Source organism: Sitodiplosis mosellana, unplaced genomic scaffold (genome assembly GCF_009176505.1).
Source record: "Sitodiplosis mosellana isolate CC-2019 unplaced genomic scaffold, AAFC_SMos_1.0 Smas_scaffold_17, whole genome shotgun sequence".
NCBI classification, from domain to species: domain Eukaryota; kingdom Metazoa; phylum Arthropoda; class Insecta; order Diptera; family Cecidomyiidae; genus Sitodiplosis; species Sitodiplosis mosellana.
In genome coordinates, this window is record NW_022595259.1 from 813,932 (window position 1) to 823,300 (window position 9,369).

General features: G+C 34.3%; 1 long non-coding RNA gene across 1 annotated transcript; it reads left to right on the forward strand.

Moving 5' to 3' along the window:
* The first annotated feature begins 6,876 nt into the window (after positions 1-6,876).
* Positions 6,877-7,409, forward strand: LOC129568214 (uncharacterized). Its single transcript, XR_008687921.1, has 2 exons — positions 6,877-7,037; positions 7,175-7,409. It is a non-coding gene; the product is annotated as an uncharacterized LOC129568214 (long non-coding RNA).
* Positions 7,410-9,369: the final 1,960 nt, after the last annotated feature.

Sequence of the window (9,369 nt, forward strand, 5' to 3'; positions counted from 1 at the left end):
AGTCAGCATATTTTGGAAGAGAAATTTTTCAAACGTATGCAATTCATATATTTTCAAACATACGATAATTATGTGTTTACATGTGAAAATATTCCCGTTTATCACAATAAAACCATATTTTCGAAGTTGTTGTTTTATTTTTTTCAAGCAATATTCTAAAACGAGGAAAAAAGAATTGAAGCAGAAAAAGCATCATCACAACCACTTTCAAATGCAAACATTGTGCTGTTGGGATATCTTTTAAAACAACATGATACTGTATTTCCTGTTGATGATTTCAATTCATCGATTGTTACATATATTAAATCATGATGTCATCGGATAGAAAAACTGCTGGCTGAGCCACTTGACACAGTATTCGAAAAATACCATCGAATCAATACATTACCGTATATATGTGTAAGTGTATATGTATGTAAATATTTATTTCAAGCTCTATACGACACAGCCGGTAGCTATTGGAATGATAGTACGTATAAAGCGTGACACGTTTGTGATAACAGCTCGAAAATCGTGAGTAAGCCGAGCAATAAACAAAATGTTGTAAATAATAAATAAACCAATTTTATTTATGTATTTTTTTCGGGAATGCGAACCAAGTGTTTGTGTTTAAGTTGCGATTTCGTTCATGTATCTACATGTTCATGTTTGTTCAATTTGAAGCTGCCCGTTTGCCAACGGCATCTCACATTCGTCATTATCGTTCACTTGTGACAATTGTTCAAAGTGTGCACTCTGCCGCTCTCACTCATTCGCTCCTTTTACCTCTTTTTGTCTCTCGCTCTCATGTCTCTATATCGGTAGTTCGTTCACTCAACCGTTCTTCCCCTGTTTGTTCAGAAATTCAATTTCACCAAATCAAAGTGACAAAATGGGAGAAGAAAAAACACATCACAATAAAACGGTTTTGTTGGTTTTATCATGCGATTGCAAGCGACGCGTTTGCTGTATCAATGAATCGTCATGCAGAAATTTATTTTGCCATATGGTTTCAAGCGCGGCTTCGTCATAAATATCATGGGATTTCGCTTGCACTGCAAAAATATGACGAATTTTCCATTCGAACAAATTGAAGTCGTCGTCGTCGTCGTCGTTTTTCTTCGTTGTCGCCGCTGTTGCTGCTGCACTCAAGTGTTTACTTTGCAATGCTTTTGTTAACGGGTTTGACAAAACGCATCGGTGCATTCAGAGGAAAGTTTCAATTTTTGATTGCAGTTTAAAGATGAGTGACTTTTTTTGCTCGCTCGTCATTGGCAAAACGATTGAACTGTAAATCGAAAACGAGATGAATCTATTGAACAACAACAGGAAAGAAGTAGATTTTTTCCAAAGAAATTATTCTCGATTATTATTTATTTATGATTTTGTGCACGAATTTCGCGTATGAATCTCCGCCATATCGACACCAATAATAATGATTCTGCAGCGAACATACAAACAAATTCCGTATATTTTCATGAAGAATTGATAACTCCGATTCAATCGTTTCAATTGAAAAATGGCGAATGAATGGAAATCTCTGACGACTCGTTTCATTTGAACATATCTTCGTGCACGATTCAAATACGGTTGGCAAACAATTTTTATCCCATTGTTACCAATGCCTTTTCATTTCTCACATACATCTCGCTCTCTCTCTCTCTCTCTCTCTCGTGCGCGCTGACGCAAACTGATACATTCTCTTCGCATGTTATGCAACGAGAGGATGCGAGCTATACTTCCGAATAGTCGGGTGTCTTTTGCAGTAAAATCACATCAATGTTTTTTTTCAGCTGGCTAAAGCACCGAAGAGTCTGCATCTGAAAGTCATTCATCTGTTCTCATTCACCTTGTCAAAACATAACACACATAATCCCATCCGTTTATTTGCCAATGATAACAATGTGTCGTATTCGAAACGTTTGCGAACATTTTTCATGCCTAGGGGATGCTTCAGAGCCATGAGATTTTTTAATAACGACTGATTCAAACGTTCTTCGTCAAATTCCATCGATTCAAATTTTGACTCCAAATTGATGACATAACTTTCGTACGAAACAACCATAAATTCGCCTTAGTTCTCCCCTATTTTATCATCTCGGAATTCGAGAAATAATTCAGTAAATCGGTTGTTAGCTCAAAAATGCACCAAGAACCGTGCGACGTCACAATCTAGCGCTCATGTGAAAGGTGAAAGCAGAAATTCATTTGACAACTTTTGCTCGGCTTTCATTGAACGAACAATTAGTGACATGATAACCGTCATGTCGTTTGGTATGTAACATGAGTTTTCGAATTACTCGTTCGATTGACAATGCCATGGAATTTGAATGGTGTGTTTGTGTTTTTTTCGGAGTTTCAGTTTGAAAAATGTCCAGTGCGATGATTTTTACGCTTCGCATGAAAAATCAAACTTTTGCCAAAACACATAAAAGACAGCTGCTGATGTATTCAGACACAGCAGAGAAACATAGGCGAAACATGGAAGTGTCCATGTCGTTTTAAGTGTAAAATATAATCCTCTTTTTTTGTTACATTTTAAACTTTTGGAATGTAAGCGAATGTTTTCAGCACATATGAATTGATGATGGATTTATCGCTTTGATTCTTTTCTTTAGTTTGAAAAGTTTTTTTTATTTATTCAATCGAAAACAAATCGCTCTTTCCTCCATTCGCCAAGACTTCAAACGTCGTATTTTACTTTTTCTTCACTGGGGTGGATCGACTGGAATGTGTAGTCTAATTCAGAATAAACTATATCTTAAAAAGTGCTACAGTTTGAATGAGAAGAGGAATCGATGTCCACTTAATGACGCAAAATGATGAAACATTTCTGACTGTACTCCAAATGTTCACACCGAATTCGGAGTTCTCGGAATCGAAAAGACGAAAAATCAATTGTTTATGTTTATAAACAATTGTACTCAAACAAATTCATTTTCTAGAGATTTGCTCATTTGACAATTTTTCGTTACTGTATATTTATCAAAACCAAAAATGCTGACCGGCGACAACCAACAATTCATCGTTTGTCGTGATTTATTTGGAATAAAGTTGTTGAAGCGATCAGTTGAAATTTCTCTGTTCTTGAATACGATCAAGAGTTTGCTTTTTGGTCAATAATTTGAACATAAGTGCGGTTCACATCGGTTTTTATGTAAAAGTTGATAAAATTAATTCATGTGACAACCAAAATTTGGACTTCGATTCATCTACAAATTCAAACACATCGACCTGCCTAATAAAAACGTAAACCAGTTTTCCGAGAGATTTCAATTCCAATAACTGAGCATCAATTTTGTGTCAAACAAAAGGTATTTGGTTTTCAAAGTGAAAAATCGTTCAAAATTTCGATTCGTTTTAATTTGTTCAAAAATGTTATTCGTTCACATTTATAGTGTATTGCCAACTTGATCGCAATGAATAGTGACAGTAAGAATAAGAAAGGGACTAAGAACTTGGAGATTGACATGAAGTTCAACGAAGATTTCAACCCAAGTCAATCACAACGGAATACATCAAGAACCACATACGATGGTAGAGGCCGAATCAGAGCAACCGGACGTGATGCTTGTGACTGTCTCGACAACAGCTGCATCGGATGTCATTTTCCGTGCCCAAAATGCCAGAGTCCAAAGTGTGGAAATGAATGCCGTCAAAATCGCGATGATTATGTTCGTTACATTCGAAAAGACCACAGTCGTATTGATCGCATAAATCCCAATTTTGACATGAACGTTGAAGCTTTTTCAAGAAAGAAAAAGGGAGACAATAAATAGGGATTTGATTATTATTTCCGATTCGACTGTCTGCGAATCGGAAGATTCTTAAAACGATTAAATCAATCCGATTATAAAATAAATATTCAATTTTAAACTCAAATGACAAATCATTACAAATAAAGCAATTTCAGACAAATATCTGTGTTTTCGATTTTGTTTTTTGGAAAAAAAGATATCTCGGATCTCGGAAGAATTGCACGTAAGTGTGAGCGAGAAAGCATGAATGATGAGTTGGTGGAACAATGGTTAATGCTAACTATAGAAACAAAATGCCATAAAGCAAGTTTCGACTTTGAACTGCAACATTAAACTTTGCTTCTCACATTTGCTTTGTGGTTTGGTTCAAAAACCGTGCGTTGTTGCTTTTTTTCGTAGACAAAATCCATGTTCTGCTTATTTATCAAGTATTCTGAGAGAATTTTTGTGTTCATTAATGAAGCATTTTTTTTTGTTTATCGATTTTAATTTTCTCCTCATATACGTAAGTTTATAAATTTCAATATATTTTTTTAATAAAACCATCTTTTTTTTCTTCAAGTAAAATTACTCGTTGAGAGTATATAATAAAAGCACCTTTATCCACAATCCAGATTCTGGATTAAGTTTTAAAACACGATAAAAAGTGCATACATAAATGAAAAATGTTTCAATGCTCTAGTATTCTCCTGTGTTCTCTTTTAGAACTTTTTTTCTTTCGTCATTATTTGAAAACAAATCTTATTAACTAAAGGTAATTATTTTGAATGTGAACTGTGAATATATTTCTAGCCGATCGAATTTTGTATCACATTAAATTAATAACAGCAATTTGAATAAAAAACGTGTAAATATCGTGTGAGAAGGACAATCAACATGAGGTCACTGTCTAGGTCACTGTTTATAAACAGAGTACATAGTTTATAGTAGTTACAGCTGGTAGTTTGCCAACCGATGTCTTCAATTCAGCTCATGCTGCGAACAATTTGGTAGTATGAATATCCGGTGTTGACAATCTGTACACGATCATTCAATTTGTAAGCGGATTCATTTTTATATAAAAATCAAAAATTTTGATGCTACCCATTTGAATGTGTCACGTGTGCACGTGATACCTCCGTATGATTCAATATAGACGGGTTCTTTAGCTACGAGCATGACGATCGGTAGTATACGTCGCACTATATATGGAAACACATACCAGTCGCACTAGTTTATCTCGTCATTCGATTCCTCAAATGCATTGGTTACCTCACCTCCAGAACAACAAAATGGAAAAAGTGTTGCAAACGTCCAAAATAGCTGCCAAACGATCATCAGAAGTGTTGGCCAATTGATGATATCCTGCGACTGGTGTAATTTCAAATATTTAATAAAGGCTCAGCAAAAAATTTACACAAAAATATTGCTTGAGCCACCTTGTAGTCAATATATTTTATTTCGAAAATGTAAAATATTTCTCAAAAAAAATGTATTACCCAACTGTCTCTATTTGAAACATAAGAAGCGTTACGCATACTGCCACTACACCCCATGCGACATAAGTCAAAACTACAGGTCCGTAAATATGATTATATTGCAATACAAATCGAAAACAAAACCGCAGAGCTTCGCTCTGTGTTCTTGACTTTTTAGTTACTTAATCTATTTTGTTGTTTCACAACAAATTATTTTTTGGCGCACTACATGAAATGTATTTCATCAAAGTAACTTTGAATTAATAAATTTATTTGCAAAATGAATTACACGATCTTGGTTTTATTTTTTTTTGAAATACACTGCCTTTGGTTTAAATTAAATAAATAATATGAGCATAAAATTCAAATTCACCATAATTTGTTTCAGTACTCAAAAAGTATTAAGAAAAAAAATAAGCTGTACATTTCATGTAGTGCTAAAAAAAATATTTGTCTATAGGTGTTTTCCATAACATTGATTTGAATCGTTGAGTGGAATTATGCAAATGCGAATTTCGATCTGATTATGGCACCAATGGATTCAAAATGCTGTATCAGAATCGAAACATTTTTTATTTCGATTTTCGGCCATGTTGAGTCCAACAGTTGATCGTCAACATGGGACAGTTTGTATGAAAACACCTAAGCACCGATGGAATTGCATTGCTTTATACGGTGAACCACTGAATAATATTATTAAATATTTACGCACTGAAATATTTCGAAAAATGGTCGGTAAAATGGAAAAATCGCATTAATCTGCTCAACGACTCATTTAAATTCTACGTGTATGTACAAGAGAACTCAACTATAATCAATAAATTCATTTGTCATTTCAATAAATCAGCTCAATTCAATCGATTCGTGATGTGATTGACTTTAGTTCATAACCACATTCCCGGTTTGAAACGCTATGTCCAGCTGGACGACTCTCACCCTTATGTCGTTTTCTCAGTAATCGAATTTATTTGGATTTTTTATGACGCCACTTAAATAATAACAAAAATTCCGTTTTTTTCTGTAAAACCATCCTGAATTAACATAAATAATTCTATTAAATTATCTACTGACTTTTAAAAGATGACGTTGTATTTAGCTTGAATTGAGAGCACGCATTCTTGAATGAACTTGAAACATTTTTCATTAAGTCGTTAAAATTAATCACCTGCTATTATTCCAAACAAAAATTTATGACGATCTGTAGAAAAAGAATTTTAACAGATTCTATCAAAAACGATCCCAATGAGGAAAACGTTACAGTTGTACACATTTTGTGCACAGCTTATGGAGAAATTACATTGGCCGTGCACAAAATGTGTACAAATGTAACGTTTTCCTCATTGGGATGGCAATAGCCGCAAGTTATCACTTGTTATCACCCACATGCGTTCACGCTCTATCATTTTCAATTTTTTTTCTTTACTTATTATTTCTTCCGTCTCGTCATTCAACCTTGCCTTTAAGGCAATTCGTGTATTCTAACGCAAAGTATGTAAGTCTACTATGTAGCAGAGCAATTTGCTCTGAGCAAAATACATAAATGCGGGCAGTTTTGATTTTAAGCTTCTTGTTGCTTAGAGGTGAATCTTTATCACTGCAGATTAGCTGATCATTCAGTACTTTCCCTGGTTGCTAACAACAAATTCGCATCATGGGTTTTTGGATTCGGAACGCAGCTGATTTGGTTAACTATATAAATAGTCAATTTTTGGCTCATTCAAAGCATTCGTAAAGCATTCGTCAACTTGTTCTAAGTTCAATCCAGTAAAAATGGCAAAATTCAACGTATTCGCTATCATTTCGGTAATCGTGTGCGCCGTTTTCCTCATTAAAACAGTAAACGGTATGAAAGAGACTTTTATAAAGATTTGATTTTTAATTAAAAGTGTATTTCAATAACGGAAACGTTTTATTCAAACAACTCAAATATCACCATAAATAGAAAACAAACTTAAACCAAACATTTGAATTCTCTTTAAGCCGGTATGTGCTATGAGCCGATGCTGGAGCAGAACTGTGAAAAGGCTGAATGGAGGTTTTACTTTGATATGACTGCCAGAAAATGTGCTGGAAAAATGGCTTGTCCCGGAGGAGCTAACAACTTCAAAACATGGCAAGAATGCCATGATGGCTGTGAGAAGTTCATGCAAGATTATTCTTAATTATTTCGGTGTGAATATTTTGTGATTGAATAAATTTTGGTTTAAACATAGTATTTGACGCATATTTTAATCATTTCTTTCCCAATTTTGAGTTGAGACAAGCATTGAGAGGTATTATTGAAAATGACAAATGCCAAAAACCATTGTTTATTACACTTAAGTGTTTTACTCTAATTACTGCAGCTGAATCACTTGATAGTATACAAATATCCAATCAGTCGACAGTATAAATGAATTCGAAAAATAAAATTCAGATTTAATCAGCCTGATTAAAGGCATAAGTGAGAGAGATTCCCCTCCAATCTAAATATTTCCTGTTGCCTTATTTCGTTTTGCAAATAGTTGTTCATGTTGCTGTGTCAATCAAACAAACGAAATGTAAACGTTGTAAGTATAAACACTTGATAACAAACGTTCATAAGAAAAACAGACATAGCAAATAAATGAGAACAGAACAAAAACGGGACTATCGTTGGAGATAGGGCTTTACTTTTATTTTAATTCGTGTGTACAAAATGTATTTGAATTGATTCGAACATCATTTTTGAAATTGAAATAAAAATTCAAAATTTATCAATTTGGTATTGAGCTTAGATTAATTCAACATCGTTCATTCGAAAACATCATTCTGAAACAAATATCTGCATTCATCACAACAGAGATGGAGAAATACAATGTAATTCAATTGACTTTGACAATTTTGTGCGCAGTTTTGCTTATTCAAACAGCTGACGGTATGTGCAGTTTTCGAAAAAATTCCAATGTTTTATTTTTAAACGTTTTGAAGTTTTGTCAAATTGTCAGAATATTGAGGAGTTTTGATATATTTTATCTTCTGAAAAGCGTGAAAGATCAGCGATTCATGTGTTTATTTTTGGCTGGTCGATGTGCCGTACCAAAACTCGATTTAAATTGTTCTTCATTTGAGCTAGAGAGCCGAGTTTATTTCGATCCCGCAACCATGGGCTGCAAACAAAGACTAGCATGCCCGATGCCCGTCCTACCTAAATGGAGTCTATTTCACGTACGATCGGGAATGTCACAATGTTTGCGTGCAATTATACAATTTTAACATGGATTATCTATTTAAAAATGACAACGAAAGTCTGAAGATATTTGCCAAGAATGAAACGATAGCACTAGATGATTCAGTAGATCTTTTTGAAAATTTAGGGACCAATTTAGGATGAAATTGAGAAGAATTTTTTCAACAATATTGTTATACGGAGATGTTTGTATTCATAAATGTCGAAAATGTCCCTTATAAAAAAAATCATTCGTTGGGAAATAAAATAAAAACAGAAGAAAAATCGAAATGTCAAACAAAAATGGACTTATTTTCATCTCGATTTTCACAGTGTTAATTGTCACTTGGAAAATGAGAGTAAAAAACACATTTCGAACGTTACAAAACCTATCAAAAGTTAAAAGTTGGTGTGTGTGATTGGCATTGTGGCAAACGAGGCGAATATTGTGTGGCACTTGACTCTTTGGAAAGTGATGGAAAAAGTTCGACCGTTCATCAACCTTCGGCAGAGCGACGGAGTGAGTAAGTGTGTGTGTGTGCATAAGTCAAAGAGAAATGGGGAAAAGATCAAGAGCAAGAGATAGTTTTGCCAGGATTATATGAGATTCACTTTGTGCATCAAATGCGATAAAGTTGCTGAAGTTGTTGGAATTGTTTAGTCTGTCGTTTTGGTTGTGTCGCCAAAATATTGTGCATTTCTGGGTAGAGAAAGTGCACTTGAGCGTGTAGACTGAAACCACAAAGCAGCCCGACCATTGACATTTTAAGAAACTGTAAATATTTTGCACGAAAATTGCATTAGTTTGGCCAAACTTTGACTTTGTGTAGATAATATCGATTTTTCTTAGTTGAGCATTTGGAATGTCTGGAAATGGTCTCTGCTCACGTGTCCAAAGCACGAAATACTTTAAAGAGCTCAAATAAATTCAATGAAACGACTTTAACTTCGATATTCTCATGTTCTGTGCAATTTTCCATCGTTCGAA